This window comes from Artibeus jamaicensis, unplaced genomic scaffold (assembly GCF_021234435.1).
Source record: "Artibeus jamaicensis isolate MK-2021 breed Jamaican fruit bat unplaced genomic scaffold, CSHL_Jam_final contig_388, whole genome shotgun sequence".
In the NCBI taxonomy this organism is placed as follows: domain Eukaryota; kingdom Metazoa; phylum Chordata; class Mammalia; order Chiroptera; family Phyllostomidae; genus Artibeus; species Artibeus jamaicensis.
In genome coordinates this window covers 3,528,131-3,547,487 of record NW_026521813.1, presented here as the reverse complement: position 1 = coordinate 3,547,487, position 19,357 = coordinate 3,528,131, and positions in this window count along the sequence as shown.

Below are 19,357 nucleotides of genomic sequence, written 5' to 3'. Positions count from 1 at the left end.
CTGTGGGTGTGGGTGTCCCTGCAATGGAAGGGTCTCCTGCCCAGGGTGGTTCCCATCTGGTGGCCTGAGCTTCCAGGATAGGATCTGGCTACATTTAACCCTGAAGTGGCATAAGTGAAGTGGAAAAGAATTATCTCATTATTTCTATTAATCTTTCTTAAGTCTCTATATACCTCACATTTATTTTAATGTTTATTATGAGAAGTGTTTGGGTCTTTAAGCAGAAGTTTGGTGATGATTTTGTGACCATAAATTTTCCCTAGGAACTAAACTCTCATTTATATCAATTAGCCTCTAGACTTTTAAAAGTGTTTCTGTGATGCATTATTTCACGAAAGTCCCAGTTTCCAAGAAACTATTGATGATGTTAAGTGAGGACTGTGGATATATTACATCCTAGTTCATGATTTTCTTTTGTTCTGAAAAGAGAGAAAGCATTGCCTATTTACCTTTGTAGACATATCTTTGGTAGAATTATGTCAGAGTTCAAATATTGCTTTTTATTCATGATTTAATTTTGTTACACTAACAACCTATCATCAATCAATGAATGTAGTTCACCCTCACTTGAGCCACCAAGGGTAGGAAATACCGGAGAGCTGTTTCATTACAGGTGATTTTCATTATTCATCTGAGTGCTTTTGAGGGCCTCTTCTAACTAATACCTCAGAGGCCTAACTTTTACCCTTTGCTCACATCAAAAGCATAAAACTATGAGTGGTGTACAGAAGAGATTTCATGGAGTTTGAGAAGTAGGTGAAATGATGTAACTCTTTTGGGAAAAGCCTTGCTTCATACATCTTTTAGATAGCTAAGGCCAATTAGCTGGAATTATAGTTGGATTGAATATGTAAATATATATAGTTGCCTAATTAGATCCACAGGGTGATACAGCATCTGGGTTTCATGTCCAGCAGTGGTAAAGAGGTTTCATTAGCAAACTCAGGGGAGGATGAGAAGACTGGTAAGCCCAATTCTCCAGTGAAATTGGCAATTCCTCAGATAGTGTCTGGAGGCAGCTGTGACGCTACTATGAGTGCCCAGAAGATAACAACTGCCTCAGTGGGAACAAGAGCCACGAGAACAGTGAACCTCTAATATTCCTGGGTGGTGTTCATAAGCTTTTCGGGCAAGACAGCATCCTGTGTTACTAACCTGAACTGTGTGTTTTCACTTCATGACTAGGAATCAAGATGGAAAAAAGAGGTGAAACATCTAACTGATCTGAATGTACAAATTATGCCACATACTTTAATTTTCCACTATTAAAGAATTAAAAACTAAGTTCCCTCTAAAGGTATTGTATAGATTTTCTATGACATGCTTGAGAATTTTTTTAGTCAAAATGATCAGCCTGCACACACAAAAAAAAGTTTGTTACTTTGCAAAGAGTTCTGTTAAATTGAGCATGTGGTATCCATGGACAATTACTTTGACTTAGTAATATCACAAATACCTACTCTTCATAAAGACACCAGAATGTAGGTCCTTAGTCCAGATATATTTAAAAAAATAGATCTTATGAGAAAGGAATATTTTAAGTCAGCTCATGTATGCTGTGGCAGCTGCTATGATTAAAAATTATCCCCACCTCAGGTGTGGAATGCAATGAATGCCAAACTAAAATTTAGCAACCACTAAAGTTTTAAATAGGGATGGGGGTAAAGACCATAATTAAATTGTGAAGCATTGATATAAGAGACACAGTGAAGGTAGAAAATGTGTGAACATTAAGTGCCTTTATTACTCATTTTACATTTCATCAGGCACCACATGGCATGAAAATACGCTGTCTTAGTTCATTTCCTTGCTACCACGACTGAGCTGTCTCACTCTTTGCTACTGGTTTTTTTTTTTAAGTCACAGCGCTTAGAGGGCTACCTAATATTTCAAGGATAAGATTGATGAGTATTGTCTGAATAAGCTTAAGATTTGCACACTGAAGATAATCTCACTTTGTTTTATATCAGCTATGTGAAAGTGAAACAAAATCATTTTATCTGAGGCTAAGTATTCTCAAAAGATGCATCACGGTGTACTTTACATATGATGCATTTACTGTTAACACTAACAAGCAGGAAAAAAATCATCTGTACAAGTTTTGAAGTACACATTTTAAAACAATGATTATAATTTTAAATATATAAACATAGATTTTTAGATTAGTATGTTTGTTAAAGGGTGCTGTGTATTTTCATGTGGAAGTCAGCAATCTAAGATGCCTGACATATTGAGTAGAGCAGTGGGTTCCAATTTGGGTAACTTATCTTCCAAATAGTCCGAGGGCAGAACTATCCTCAGTTGTGCTTCAGGATTTAGAATAGGTTATTATGACATATTCAGTCAAGTTGATACTGCATTATGCTCATTAGAGACAATTGCTGAAGGTGGTTTTGTTTTTTGTTTTAATAGAATGATATAAAAATTAGTTCATTATGTGAAGATTTTTCTGAGGTTTTTCTTTCAACTAAACACTGGGTAGAGAACCATGCTACGATGATGGGGATGTGTGGGTCACTGTAAAGAGAAAATACGTGGTGATCATGGTGATTTCATTTAAATCACAAGCAGTTTTATTCTTCATACTAAGGTAGTAATTATCCAAAATATTGGGAGCTCCAACTGAGTATATTGTTTTTATAAGACAATTTTAGATCATGTTAAAAATTTTTAACCAAAGCTCTAGAAGTTATATTTTATCAATGATAGAGATGAGGTTATCACCAAAATAAAAAAAGAGTTTATAAAACTAATAAATATATTGATTTGATAAAATGTGTTAGAATTTTCTTAAGGGAAATAGATGATGACCATTTTTCAAAGGGCTCATAGACAATCTGTACTGAACATATTGTATAGCCAAGAAAACATATTTATGTGAACTAGTTCAGTGAATCTAAAAGATCCAGGGGTTTGCTGATTGATATAGATGTATAGCCTACAAAAGCATGAATTTTAATCTACAAAGTCCTATTTTTATCCTGTCCCACTGTTACATATTTTTGATGTTTCATATTTTAAATATATTTTATTTTCACATTCATACTAGAGTTATACATACACACATACATATAACTCACATATAATTCCACACATATAAGTGTAATGTGTGTACACAAATACATATATGAGGTCTGCCCAGAAAATATCCAGCCATGTATTATGAAAACAGAGATATTTCTTGAAGACATGCAGACATGGGGAGAACATGCGAACTGGGCCCATGCCACGCAGAATGGTCTCCTGCATCATGTAAAACATTCTTGTAATATTAATAATGGTTGGACTTCTTTCAGACAGAGCTCATATATGCACACACTCATATCATGTATGATTATCAATTGTCCTAAAATAAACAATTATTCATAGATGTCTACAACATCCCAGACATTGAGCTAGGTATTGAATATAAGAGCAAACATGTATCTATGATTCTATTTCTGTTTTGTTCATTAGATTATTTTGTTCATTGGATCCCACATAGATCCATAGAACAGACTGACAGCTGTCGGAGGGGAGGGAGGTTTGGAGGCCGGGTGAAAATGGTTCAGGGATTTAGGAAAAAACAAACAAACAACAGTATACCGATTGCCAGAGGGAGGGGAACTTGAGGGGAGGAGGAAGAGGGCAAGGGAAGAATAAATGGTGGCAGAAAAAGACTTTATTTTGGACAGTCAGCACACAATGCCTTATGCAGAAGGTGTTTCGTAGAGTTGTACACTTGAAACTTGTATGGTTTTATTCACCAATGTGTCACCCAATAAATTCAATTAAAAAAAAGAATGAACATGATAGAGCATTGGAGAACCTTAATTTTCTGGTATCTTGATTGGGAGAGTGATCAGGTTTCCAAAAGCTTTCTACATGGGCCACCATGAAAGTTATTCTGGCCCTGGACAAGTAGCTCAGTTGGTTAGAGCATTGTCCTGATATGCCAAGGTCATGGGCTCAATGCCTGGTTAGAACACATAAAAAGAGCAACTAATGAATGTGTAAATAAGTGGGAAAAAAATCAAATTTTCTGTCTGTCCCTCTTTCCTTTCTTCTTCTCTCTCTCTAAATATCAATAAATAAAAAATAAGAATTTATTCTGACACAATTTTTTCTGAGACAATTATTTTATTTATTATTACTAGCATTATTATCATTATTTGTAATAAAAATATGATATAAAATGCATGATGCTAGAAAAATTTAAGTCTATAGTATTGTTAACTATAGAAAAAATACTGTATAGTAGGTCTTTAAGATTTACAAAACTGGCTGAACTGACGCTGCCTACCTTCGGACCACTACTGCCTCCTTTGTATCTCCCTGCAGCCCCTGGCAACCACCATTCTACTTTCTGTTTCTGTGAGTACGACTATTTTAGATTCCTTTATTTTATAAGTGGTATCGTGCTATATTTAATTATACTTGGCACAATGTCTTACAGGTTTATCTATGTTGCAACAATGAAAAGATTTCCTCCTTTTTTTATAATTAAATTGTACTGACACACACACACATACTACATTTTCTTTAGTCATTTATTTGCTGATGGACACTGATGTTGCTTCCATAATAAGGTGAAGATTTCTTGCTGAGATCCTGATTTCAATTCTTTTGAATATAGTATGTCCAGAAGTGGGATTGTTGGATTATATGGTAGTTTTATTTTAATCTTTGAGGAACCTCCATACTGCTTTCCATAATGGCTGTATAAATATACATTCTTGCCAACAATATAAAAGGCTTTTAATTTCTCCATATTTTCACCAATGCCTGTTATCTTTTTTTTTATAATAAGCATTATCATGACAGTTGTGAGATGATGTCTCATTGTGGTTTTGATTTGCATTTTCCTGATGGCTAATGACGTTAAATACATTTTTATGTGTTTGTTAGATATTTGTATGTTTTTTTTGCAGAAATATATATTCAGTTACTTTGCTCATTTATTAATTAAGTTATTTGGTTCTTTACTATTCAGGTGTAGGAATTCCTTATGTACTTTGGATATGGTTGTCAAATATGTTCTCCCACATCATAGGTTGACATTTCATTGTGTTGATTTTTTTTCTTTCTGTTTGGAAGCTCTTTAGTTGAATATAATCCCACCTGTCTATTTTTTTACTTGTCCATGTGCTGATTTGTCACAGTCAAATATTGTGGGAACTCCTCTTCCCAACACTGGAGTTCCAGTCTAGGTAGCCTGCTGCGAGACTGGGACAATCGCTCCTCAGTGGGGATCTACACAGCCAAGATGTCCCTCTCAATACCCACCACACATGGATAAGAAGTTTACGTCTCTGCCCTTCTGTCAGTCTCCTGGCTTCTTCTTTATAGGAGTTCTGTTCATCTTGCCTTCAGGTGGTTCTCAAGGGTGAATATTCCATCATCTAGCTGTAACTTTGATGTGACCATGGCAGAATGTAAACACAGTATATAACTGCTCTGCTATTTTTTATTTAAACATTTTTATTGTTATTCTATTACAGTTGTACTAAATTTCCCCCCTTCCCCTCCTTTGCCCATTCCACTCCCCCACTCCCACAGTCAATTCCCAAGTCTATGTCCATGGGTCATTCATACCCGTATTGTAACTAGTAGTTCCTTTTCCTAGTTTTTTGAAGTGTGAAGTGAGGTTGTTTATTTAAAATTTTAATTTTAATGTAGGTATTTATTTCTATAAATATTCTTAGTAATGATTTTGCTGTATACTGTAAATTTTGGTATGTTGTGTTATAATCTTTGTCCTCAGATGTTTTTTAATTTTCCTTTTGATTTTTTATCCAATTATTGCTCAAGGGTATCTTATTCATTTCTGCATATTTTTGAGTTTCCCCATTTTCAACTTGTTATTGGTTTTAATTGTGTCCCAGTGTGGTTATAAAACATACCTGGAATAATTGCAATCTCCTTAAATTTGTTAACATGCTATTAGCAAGTCTCATATAACAATGTATAAAGCTAATTATATATCAGATAAAGTGGGTTTTCCTCCAGGTGTGCAAGGCTGGTTCAACATATAAAAATATTTGACAAAATACAACACTCGTTGGTCCTGTAAACTCACAGCAAACTGGAACTTAAAGGGAACTTGCTCAACCTGCAAAAATATACATATAAAAACCTAGAGTGTGGTCATATATTTAGTCATATATATAATAAATATTACAGGGATTAGTGTATATATAAATCTTAATATGACAGTAAAGACATATAAAATAAATCATAAGATTGAACTCCAGTAAAAAAAGTATGTAAGGAAAAAGAGGGAAATTTTGCCGCTGGGTTAAAAAAAGTTAACATTATGTTTAACGTTGTGAAAGCTTGACTTGACTACAGCTACGTAAACAAAGTGGGAGATGGGAGAAGATTGTCCATATTACTAGAGAAGACAGGGTGCACCTGCAGCATCCTAATGGAGGAGAAAGAAAAGGAGTATCTAACTTTTACATATTGATGATGCGCCCAGCACAAGAGCAGGTGTTTTGAAATCATCGCTCACTCCACATGATGTTGTACTTCTTTGCTTTCCAGAAGAAGCCAAATAACTTGCTCTTGGTCCTTTACTCTTTTGTTGCTGAGAAAGTGCTTGAAATAAAGTCTGACTGAAATCATGTCTGTACGATCACTTCTATAAAACATACTTGTGGTATAAGAGTTACACTCTTCCTATTTCTTTATACATCAGTAATGCTGTTTAGCTTTATGTGTATAATTGTACCTATATCAGAGACACTAGCAAAAATTAGTCTAGAAGTAGCTTCATTGGGGATGAAAAAGTCTTAATACTCTTAACATTCTAACATAAATGGTTGAAAAAACTGAGGAGCTATAATCTACAAGACAAAATTAAGCAGGAGTGTTTTTTGCTTTAATTTTCCTTTTTCAGTGTTCATTTGTTAAAATCTTCAACCCCAATTCCTCAGAATATAACCATATTGGAAGACAGATCTTTAAAGAGGTAATTAAGTTAAAATGAGGTCCTTAGACTGGGGCTCTAATTCACTACCACTGGGGTCCTTAGAAGAAGAGACATTTGGAAATACAAAGAGACACTGGGGAAGTCTGTCACAGAGGGAAGATCATGTGAAGATCAAGCAGCTTGAGGGTGGCCATTTGCAAGCCAAGAAGAAAGGCCTCGGAGGAGACTAACTGCCATTTTCTGATCTTGGATTTCCAGCCTGAAGAACTATGAAAAAATAACTTCCTGTTGTTATTTTTCATAACAGCCCTAGAAAATGGGCAAATTAATATGAAAGAGGTCTTTAAAAAAGCCTTTAAATATTTGAAATAGGGCCATCTTAAAGTGTACACATACTTGTTCTACATTTCCCCCCGAGAAAAAATGAGAAGCAATAGTTTTCGGAGGTAAATTTTACCAAAACTATAAGCTTTTTAAACTAAATTGAATGTTTTTAAAAGAATGAATAGTTGTTCCCTTTCTGTTGCTTTAAATGGGGACATGAAAAAAGTGAAGGGAGGAGGAAGGAAGAGAAAAGGAATAGGAGGAAGGGAAGAGAATGGATGGGAAGCAGAGAGAGGGAAGAGAGAAAAATAAATGAATGACAGTGTAATTCCACTCGGTTGGAATTATTCATAGAGTTTGCTGAACACGGACCTCTCAAAAGTGTGGCGTTTAGACTAAATATCCTGTATCTTCCTTTAGGATTCAAAATTCTATGACTTACTATCATTTATATTGAGAAATACTTCCAAATGTCAGTGTATCCTTAAAAGTTCCTCCAGTCTTTCCAATAAACAATGAACTGACATATGTAGATTTTAGAATGAAATAAAAGTTGGATCTAGTCTGATTAATTGTTTGTTAGAATAATTATGCTCTGCACCTTCCCCAGCGAGTACTCTACCTAAGTGACATTATTTATAATAACTTATGCACTTCCTCTTTTAGATTGAGCATATTTTTAAATAGCCACAAAATAATAAGTGAACAGTAAACATCTGTTTTCTTTTATTTGATGGATAATTGGAAAATAATTTAGAAGTTATTTAAAAAATTGAAATTTAATACTTAGTTGTAATTATTTTTTAATCATTTTTTGTGGTTTTTGGATTAAATAGATGCTTAAAACATTTTAGATCTGAAAAAAAATGAGGCTATAACTACATTTCTTAGGACCCAAATTACATTCTCTAAAAATCTCTCACTAGTAATAACACTTTTGAAATGTTTTTAATAAAGTATTTTTGTATAGTATTTACACACTTAACAGAAACTTTTCCTAGAGAACTATACATTCACATTCACCCACAGAACTAAAGAATTATAATAATGTGATAACAATCATCATAATAAAACAAGCCTAAGCAATTAAATTTTTTCTACATAACTCATAGCTCCCTTCCTATTAAGTTTTTTCCTAATTTTCCATTTAAGAACTAAGATAATTCATGTAATGGAGTTAGTAAATTACATATAATCTACCCTCTTTAGTGAAGCAAATGTAGCTTATTTCTAATAACAGATGTGGTCTTTTTATAGACCTTCTGTCCCATGTAGACACTGAAGAAAAACAAAACACAATTTTAGTCTATCTCTGCAAACTGTCCTGTGCATAATAAATAATAAGGAGTCTCTTGGATAACTCAATATTTTTACTTAAAATACTGTGTAGGGGCCCAATGGAGGGGACTATTCAGTGGATTCATAAAGCAGTGTTCAGGTTATTTGGTTGATGACTCTCATGTGATTTGCTTGGATTCCATCCATAGGCTTTTTTCTGGTTTGATACTAAAATATGTAAAATTAATTCTTCTAGTGTCTGATACTGACTTCTGTAAAGGCAATATTCAGATATGTGTCCTGTCTTTGTTTTAGCAATTCTGTGACCCTCTTGGGTGCATTTGGACCTTCTTCAGCCCTTACACTGGCATTTTATACATTCTAACTTTCATTTGGTTTGAGGCTTCAGTGTTCAACTCAAGAAGTGTAGACTTCGGGGTCACCTCGCTACCACCGTAGCAACTTGTTCTACTAAAGCCTTTTCAAAACAGTTCCTCAACCAGAGGGGAGAGGGGAGGGAATTTAAGGGGAAAAATGAGAGGGATTTAGAGGAACAAGTATAAAGGACACAGGGACAATAACTAAGAGGGATGGAAATGGGAGGGAGGTGGGGTGCATGGGGGGAGGGGTGGGCTGGGATGGGAGAAATAAACAGAAAACTGTTCTTGAAAAATAAGTAAATAAAAATTTAAAATAAACTAAAAAAAACAGTTCCTCTGAGCAGGTAGGAAATTTGAATATCTTTTGTTTCATATAGTAAATAAATAAAGAAAATGAAATTTAAACTCTCCAAGGCCTCCTCTCCTCTGTGTAATTCTCTCTCTCTTTCTCTCCCTCTCCTTTTCACACACATACACCATATTGTACCTGGATGCAGCTGGTCCAAATTGAAGAGGACAGAGGTCAGACTTTAATAAAATTGCCTTTCTTACTTGTTTCTTAGGAATATCCTCTCTGTTTATGCAGACATACATGTCTCCCCGGCTTATTGCATCACTCCTAATTCCATCTCCATTTCACTCTTCCTCAAAACTGGATGTGGTATGTTATTTCTCCTATGTAATATCCTATTTTTATATTAATAAAATGCTATATCTAATTAGAAAAACCTAGCTTAAGATGGGCTAAATTTAAATTATGGTAACTTAGAAAACCCTTCCCTGTCAATGTCTTCACTTTCACTGAGATTACTTTTTATACTAATATCCTTTTTTAGAAAACAGAAGCTAAACACTGACTAATTGTCTTATCATTTTAGTTATATCACAAGTAATCACATTCCCAGTTTCACATCTATCAACTATATTCTATCACAAGGAATATGTAACATATTCCCTTAGAATATGTTATACAGGGAAATGCAAAGGATAAAAGCCAACTAATTGATTCACAAACCAGTAACTATTTTATTATAGAAGGTTTGAGAGTTTAGAAAAAGAGGTGACATCAATTTCAAATTAATTGTGTATTAGTGACTGGGTGGCTGGTATAACAGAAATGTATCTCCTTAGAGTTCTTTTTTTTCCATTTTTAATTTAATTATTGTTCATGTACAGTTTTCTGTCTCTTACTCCCACCCCAGCCCACCCCCCAGTACTCCCCATCCCCCTCCCATTTCCACCCCGGTTAGTTTTTGTCCATGTGTCCTTTATACTTGTTCCTGTGAATCCTTCCTCTTTTCCCATGAAATTCCCTCCCCTCTCCCCTCTGGTCCCTATCAGCCTGTTCTCTATTTCAGTGTCTTTGGTTATATTTTGCTTGCTTGTTTGTTTTGTTGATTAGGTTCCTCTTACAGGTGAGATCATACGGTATTTGTCTTTCACCACTTGTCTTATTTCACTCAGCATAATGCCCTCTAGTTCCATCCCTGCTGTCACAAAGGATAGGAGCTCCTTCTTTCTTTCTGCTGCATAGAATTCCACTGTGTAAATGTACCAGTTTTTGGATCCATTCATTTACTGATGGGCACGCAGGTTGCTTCCAACTCTTGGCTATTGTAAATTGTGCTACTATGAACATTGGAATGCATAGGTTCTTTTGGATTGGTGTTTCAGGGTTCTTAGGATATAATCCTAGTAGTGGAATTGCTGGGTCAAAAGGCATATTCATTTTTAGTTTTGTTAGAAAATTTCATCCTGTTTTCCATAATGGTTGTACCAGTCTGCAATCCCACCAGGTGAACTAGGGTCCCTTTTCCCCACAACCTCTCCAACATTTGTTGTCTGTTGCTTACAGTTCTGATGTCTGAAAGTCAAGATGAAAGCCCCGGCAGGGTCAGTTTTCACTGAAGCCTCTCTCTGGATTTGCAGCGGGTCACCCTTTTCTTATTTGCACCCTCACATGTTTGTCCTTCTGTGCTTGTGTGACCATAGTGTCTCTTCCTCTTTTAATAAGGACATCGGTCCTTTTAGACTAAGGTCCCACTTTTATGACTTTATTTAATCTTAATTACCTCTCTACAGACCCTATTTCCAAATATAGTCACTTTGGGAATTAAGTTCCAGCACAGAAATTTGTAGACACAATTCAATTCTTGACAATCAAATTAAAAAATACATTTTCAAATATTTTGTGCTTGCTCCTTGTTCTCATTATATATTTTCTTTTTGTCCCTTTGTTTCCTTTTCTTCATTCTAGCAAATTGCTCCAAACTTCTTTTGTACAATTGAAACTCAGGTGAAGAAATTTAATTAGAACTCTCAGTTAATGGCATATTTTCATCACTGGTCTGTGAAAGTTCCCACTATTATTTTATTGATTGATTGAATGACTGGTAGATTTGTATATTTTATTGTATTCCTCTCCCCACCTCCACCTTTGATGATAAGTGATTCTAGTGTTTAAATGGATGCATTTTTATATGTTTTCTTGCGAAATAAGTACATACTATTTTATACACATCATTTTATGCAAATATTATTGTGCTATGTATCTTGTGATTTTTTACTTTATTCCACTAAAAACCAGATTTTTAAGATCTGCCCCTATTTTTGTTCTCTAATCTTTGTTTCTAACTGCTATAAAAATTCTGTGATATGCATGTAACATATTGCATTTATTTTTCTACTTTCTAATGAAATTATTAGATTTATTTTTTAAATTCAACATTATTTTATATTAGTTTCATGTGAACAGCATAGTGTTGAGACACTCCTAGAATTTACTAAGTGTTCCCCATCCTGGTTCCAGTACCCACCTAACACCACATGTACTTATCACAATATCACTGACTGTAATCTCTATGCTGGACTTTCCATCGCTGTGACTATCTTGTAACTACCAGTTTGTACTTCTTAATCCCTTCACTTTGTTTTTTACCCAGACCCCAACCCGCCCCCACCCCAATCAGTCTATCTGTCTAACACATTGCATTTGAATTTGGATACAATGGCATATTTTATTTAAGTAGCTGAGATACAGATCTAGTTACATATGGAGAGTTTTTCAACTCTTACTAAAAATTAACCCTTAAAAAGACCTCTCAGGTTAAAAAACTACAACTGCAGCGACCAGAGGGGAGAGGGAAGGGAATTTAAGGGGAAAAATGGGGAGGGATTTTGAGAAACAAGTATGAAAGACACAGGGATGAGGACTGGGGGGGGGGAATGGGAGGGGGGGGAGACGGGGCGGGGGGGGGCTGGGATGGGAGAAATAGACAAAAAATGTACTTGAAAAATAACTAAATAAAAATTTTAAAAAACTACAACTGCAAGTAAAACATAACAAAAAAAGTAATAAGTATATTGATAATAATCAACTGTTAAGCAAGTTGACTTAAGGAAATCCAAAAATTAAATGAAAAAATCTAAGTCTCAAGGGTCTTCTGCAATTTTTCAGTAAAGAGTTTGGTGGGGCTAAGCTGTATGTTATAAATAAATAAAAGAGATGAACCCATGATCGTAGAGTGTTGTGACTTAGTTTGAACTCCCCCAAAGCTAACACTGAGATGAGTATCCTGAACAAATGATTTATTAAAGAAATTTCTCTAGGAAAAACTATTAGTAAGTGGGGAGAAAAACAGAGTAGAAAGAGGAAGAAACAAAGCAGGAGTTCTATCTTTAGAGGTTGTCCCTTCAGGAGACTCCTAGAGCATAAATTGCACCTCACACTTTGTCCCTGTCCAGAATCGGCAGACAGGACATTCACATGAGGAGGAACCTCCCCCCGCCAAAAGAAAATACACGCGGAATTCCCTTCTGGAGGGCAGGCCCCTTGTACCACAGGCTCGCCCCATTACGTGAGTGTTCTAGGAACCCACCTGTATCAGCGTTCCAGCTGGCGTTGTTGTGAGAGGCTGTGTTGGGCTTCAGTGAAATTTCTTTGAAGACACTTTCAACACACTTGCCTATTTCATGATGGGTGCTTTACAAGCACACCTGCCCACAGCAGGCTGAGCATTCAGCAGTGTTTTTTGTTGTTGTTGTTGTTTTTGCTACAGCATGACTCCCTTACCCCACCCTCCTTATTCACCCAATATCACCCAGAGTGACTATCTTTTGTTTCTCCTTAGAGAAAAGTGCACACAGGGAAATGTTTTGCCTCTGTGGAAGGGGTGAAGCAAAAAATGGCAGAAGCACTCAATGGCATCAAAATTGACCAGTTCAAAAGAGTTTTGAGGAGTGGAAAAAATGTTTTGATAGGTGCATTGCATGAAATGGAGAGTTTTTTGAAGGTGACTGAAATTTAAACCTGTAATCATAAATACACCATCTTTTGACAAATAAGTTCTGAGGTTTTCTGGGTCTTCCTTCATACAGCGCCACCCAATCACTGACTGGCCAGTAAGCAGCAAAGAGCAGCATAAAGCTCTGCAAGGGGAAGATGCTTTCCAGCCCAGCTCTCCTGCTTGTTAGTCATGTGGCTGCACAGGCCCAGGTGAAGATCACCAAAGAGAGTTATGGATACAAATACATTAGACACAACAGTACACAGAAACTGAGGGAGAGGTGTGAGGAAATGATAAACAAGATCAGGAGTGATGTGCACAATTCACTGATAATATCTGCTATGTGCAAAAAAATTAGATGTTCATCTAGTTACTATATTCTAATGAAAAAATTGTACCATGAAGAACTGTAAGGTGCCAGATTTCCTAATTAGTCAAAAGTTGTTAAATTGCACCTAATTTATTCACTGCTATTTTAGACTATCTAAAATTGTCTTGGATGTGATTTGTAAAAATACTGGCAGTTGTCTCCTCAGGTTTCATCGCGAACATCACTCTCACATTTGAGAAAATATGAAGCCTGGAATGGTTAGGTGACATTTTTTAATGTCATGCCAAGTTCCAATATACGATCCAGGACCCCAAATTTTTGAAGTCCATATTTAATTATTAATTTTATAAAAATAAGTATTTCAAACAATAGCATATATAGTCACAAAATTTACTGACTGCTGTAAAATGAAAACCCTAAATATCAGATATATTAGCCGATATTATTTAGAGTTATATAAATGTGCAGGAAAAAATGCATTAACTGACACAAGGAAGTGAGAATCAAAATGTGATTAAAGAAATGAGGGTTTTGTTTTTTTTTTGCTTAAGAAATAGGAGAGAAAAGGGGGAGGAGGGGGGGAATGGGTGGTATTCTAAAAAATTTAAAAAAAAAAAAAAGAAATGAGGGAAGAACAAAGAACACCAAGGTTCAGTGCTGTTGAGGATAAGATCCACGGACATCTGGATGATTTTTCATTAAGCACAGGTACATTGTAAAGAAGGTTTGTTCAATGTGTTTGATTTTTAGAAGTGTCTTTAGGTTGGTCAGTGTGTCATGTTTTAAAATCTGTCAGTGAAAGCACATTAAAAAAAGAAAATAAATGAAGTTATTTAAAATATCCTATTCTTGACCTATTTCCATATTTTAAATTATAATTCCTCCAATATAACTTTCTTGAACTTGATAGTACTTTTAAATGTAATACTTCGCATAGCTAGGTAGGTGTATTTTTACAGCTCTTCCTTCAAGTTGGTGTCATAAGTAGGTCAGCATAATGAAATATGTATGCAGTGATGGGAATGAGGGATTTTTGAAAAGTTGCAGATTTAGTTTTGAATTGTGAACTTTTAAAAATCTTTTTAGTTCTGAAAAATAGACAGTATTGTTTCTTAAAACCACTTTTAATATCAAATCATCTTCTTTTCCAGATTTTACACAAAATAATAATAAATCAAACAATTAGGAAATACTGTAATACATAAATGAAGAATCTAGATAAATAGTTTTGTACTGTATGACATTGATAATTCATACATGATTATAAACTAAAAATGGTATATTGAATTTAATTAATCATTTATTCAACAGTTCGTAATTTAACTTCTATGATATATTTATATTTCCCCTGATTGAAAGATTCATGTTTTTAACCTTTAAATTAAAAAGTTCTGCTCTGGCTGGTGTAGCTCAGTGGATTGAGCGCGGGCCTGTGAACCAAACAACTGCAGTTCGATTTCTAGTCAGGGCACATGCCTGGCTTACAGGCCAGTTCCCAGCAGGGGACACATGAGAGGAGACCATACATTGATGTTTCTCTCTCACTCTCCTTCTCTTCCTCTCTCCTCTAAAGATAAACAAAATCTTATATAAAAAGTTCTCTTAAGCTCTTTAATAAATAACCAATACTATAATTTAACATTTTTCTAAGTTAAGATAAAGCTAAAGATATGTAAATGATTTAGATAAATTAAATAAAAATAATTATATGTGTTTTTATTTATCATTTATGGTTGATATTCTCCTGTATACTCATTAGAAATGAGTATTTTAGGACAAATATAATCAGATATGTCAATCGCATTTAATTGACATTAATTTAACATGCAAAGCTTCCATTTCTCTAACTCATCGGGGTTAGTATGGTTTTTACATCACTTTACTAATGGAATTAATTTAAAAAATTAATTTTAATATGAACACCTGAAAAATATAATTTCAGAGTTTGATCAAAGTCTTATGTTGGCATTGTTTATATGATTTGTAAAAACTGTTAGAATAAAAGTATACAAAATTACAAATGTGAAATGAATACACATGAATTCTTATTTTACAGCATGACAATAATTCACAAAAATATAAGAATATTCAAAATGTGAAAAAATTACACAGGTATATATTCTTAGACTTTTTAATTATACTATGATTCTTCCTTTTCTTCTCATTTTAATACTGAAAATAATTTTAAATTTAATAGTTCTAAAAGAACACAAAATCAATTCTGAATTAACTATAAAAGCAATTATGATAAATTTGAAAACTATAATTGTATTATCAAGCTACTAAGAGTAATTGAAGTACTAAAATACTCCTATATTGAATTCTTGATGTCTCTGTGTAGAAGTTTTGTTAGTGCAACATTAGTTTCTTTGGGTTATTTTGATATTTCAGAGGCAGTTTGCATGGCTATTTCTTCTTTACCTACTATATTTAATCAAACAAGGAAAAGATATATCAGGCACTCTGTAAAAGAATTCTAATATGTTGTGTTGTATAAAATATGTAACCTATACACAGATATTTGTTTTATTATGTAGTATTGTTCTATATGTACCAAGCTAACATAGAAAGTGTCAATTTATTTCAGAAAATTTTCATAAGAAAGAAAAAATGTGTTGTCTTTATGATTGTTTGCATTACTTGTTCAGTATCTTTCTTACAAGAGAGACCTTTCATTTGATTTAGTCATGCTGGAAACATAATCTTCTGTTTAGAATTTTAAATGTCTGAGAATTGAAAAGTTTTCACAGGATTGTAACTGGCTCCATATATTCCAGATATTATTTCCCCTTAAATTTACAAATACTTACCATGAGATTTAGAACAAGTTCATGTCACTGTACCATATCTTGTTCTCTACCTTTGTATGATGAGGGTGGGGGAGTTCCTTCAGGGAGTGGAGAGGGTGTCCTGGGAATCATCCTCCTACCTGAACAGCTAGCAATTACTACTCACCAGAGTGTGGATGCCTCACTAAAACAAAACTAAATGTTTTCCAACATAAATGTCCTTGGCCATATCACCAAAAGTGCTGATCTATTTAAATACCAAGAAAAATTTAGGTAGTGAAGATATTCAGGTGGAAAGAGATAACAATCTTGATCGACTAGAGTTTTAAATCATAGTAACGAGAACCCACTCAGGGGCCTTTGCATGACTTGAGAAAGGGCCTCACCCCAATAATTGTTTCTGAACCCTATACTCAGTAACTCTTAAAAATCCAATTGTGACATATAAAATGCATTTAACAATTTCTAATTACTTTCCACTATTGAATTTTACACTAAAGCAATGCAGTGGAAACACTACTTTTCCACATGAAAGCACCTGGAGGGTAATTAAGGCTCTTCCTAATATCACATGTTCCAAAGCTATAGTAAGAGCCCCTGGTCCACTCCCCCCAAATACTATTTGTAATTTCTTACTCATACCAAGTGATCTTTCTCAGGTTTAATTACTGACTTCTGGAAGGGCAATATATCAGTTCAAATCACCTTTGGAGGGGGTGATATGATATAGATTACATTCCGCACATCCTGTAGCTTTTTGAGTTAGAAAGTGATATTTGAAAAGAATATGTAGGAAACTTACAAAGGAACTCAGTTATTAAATATATTGATGTGGTAATAGATACAAGGGTTTTTTTGTGTTTCCAACCCACAAAAAAGAGAATAGGCAAGTGCTCACATGTCAGAAGGTTACAAATAACCATGCCAAATGGAATCAAGAAAGGGAAAATGCTTATCAGATCAGTGGTATAGGAAAAGCATCTGAAGTAGGTAGTTCTTGATATACAAAGTATAGGACAAACAATTTCTCCATAGATGGAAACATGCAGGGTTTTTATCACTTTGCTTTCTTAATGAACCAAAATCATTCAATGCTTAGCTCAGGTGTTAACTAGTCTAAAAAACTTTTCTCAGTACTTTCTTTTCTTCCAAGAGAATTGGGGTCTTTCTTTTCTCTTTTCATCACACCCTATGCATTTCTACATTATGACAATATTGCTATGAATAATAACTGCATTCAGGAATACATTGTCATTGGGTGCTTACCTGCTTCATGGCAAGATTTGTCATGTTCAGTTTTCATACCTGAGAATTTGTGCCATGCATTTGCATTTAATAAATATGCATTGGCTATAAGATTGAACATTGGAGTAACAGGACTAGCCAAAGTTATGACCAAAAAAGCATGGGCCATGTCTGGTGAACAGTAATTGATTTTGACTGGCAATTATGAAATATGCACTATAAGAAATGTCCATAAAGCCAGGCTGTAGCAGTATTTTAGGGAGCCCTAAGAGCCAGTTGGAGTAATTTATACCTAGCTTGGTCAATAGCAATAGTCTTCAATGAAGGTAGCATTCTTGAATTCCAGCAAAAGATAATGTTTTCTTTTTTTTTAAATATTAAATTTTATTTAGTTACTTTTCAAGTACATTTTTTTTTCTCTCCCCCCCCCCACCCGGTCTCCCCCCTCCCTCCCATTCCCCCCCCAGTCCTCATCTCTGTGTCTTTCATACTTGTTCCTAAGATAATGTTTTCATAAAATTAGTTAACAGACAATGAAAAAAATTTAAATATTTTCCTTTAATGTGAGTTATATTCAGGCAACTATAATGTTGTTTGTTGATATAATTCAGGATTGACAGTGTTTATTAGCAGATGTGGACTCAAAGAAGAGAAGAATGGAATTTGTATAGAGAAAAACTTAAGAAATTAACTTTGAGCTGGAGAAGAAGGGTGTTTTTTTAAAACAATGTTATGTAGTAATATGTACAGATACTGATCATTTTGTAGGTGCTCAGTTCATTGAGTTCATTTCTAATTGCCATTTGTCCTCTAGAAAGTAACAGTCAAGGCTATCTGTTATTGGATAAGCAGTGGGCTTGGGGAAAAATGTAGGTAAAATTTGATGACTTACAAAGAATAGCTTCTGTAGGTATACAGAAGGAAAAATGATACCAGTGATATAAAAAAAATGGTGGGGACTCAGCTTAGCTTAGATACTATCACACACCATGTAGAACTGGTGTATCATTGTTCCTTTGTTTTCCCCTGGCAGTGAAGAGCTGCCATGGTATCAGGTAACAAAACAATACAAACTATATGCACATTTGTATATTGTCAGTTTAGCTATATAGGAACTATTCTCACAGTGTCTTTCTCTGAATAATTTCATATTAGCATGAATCACAAGAGACATGTTGCACAAGATTGGAAAGATGGAGTGAAAGGAAGTAATGGAGATAGGTAGGCAGATAGACAGATGATAGATAGATGATAGAAGTAAATGTGTATGTATCTTAGAAGATCTGTGCAAGGCATGACCTTCTATTGCTGCTCACACACATACTCTCATGTGTTGGTTCCTCTTATTGGCGTGGGGTAGCAACTGGGCTACAGCTTCCTCATGTCCTCCCATCCCCTCCTTCAGCATCTTCTTCTCCTAGGCCACGTGTTCCTTTAGCTCCCTGATGAATATTACAAGCTTCTTCTGCAAGACACCCCCATCATTAAAGCTGGAGGCCTAGAAGCAGAAGGGGACTTAATGTGGTTCCCGTTTATTCTCTTGGTTTACTGCTCATCTTGATAGATCCCAGGTTATCTTGCTTGACTTCAACAATGTCTATCTTCTCTTCCTGATCCTGTATATTAAGGATTTTAGTTTCTTGTACCAGAGAGAGATGTAAGAGACTCACATAAAGTCAGTCACGCAACAAGCTCAAATAATTGCGTGCAGGCCAGCCACTCCATAAACCACACATTGCTCTGCTCATCCCATTGAGACCTAAGATGATTCTCATGTGGTCTCCACGGCTGCATGGTAACTAAGAGACTTC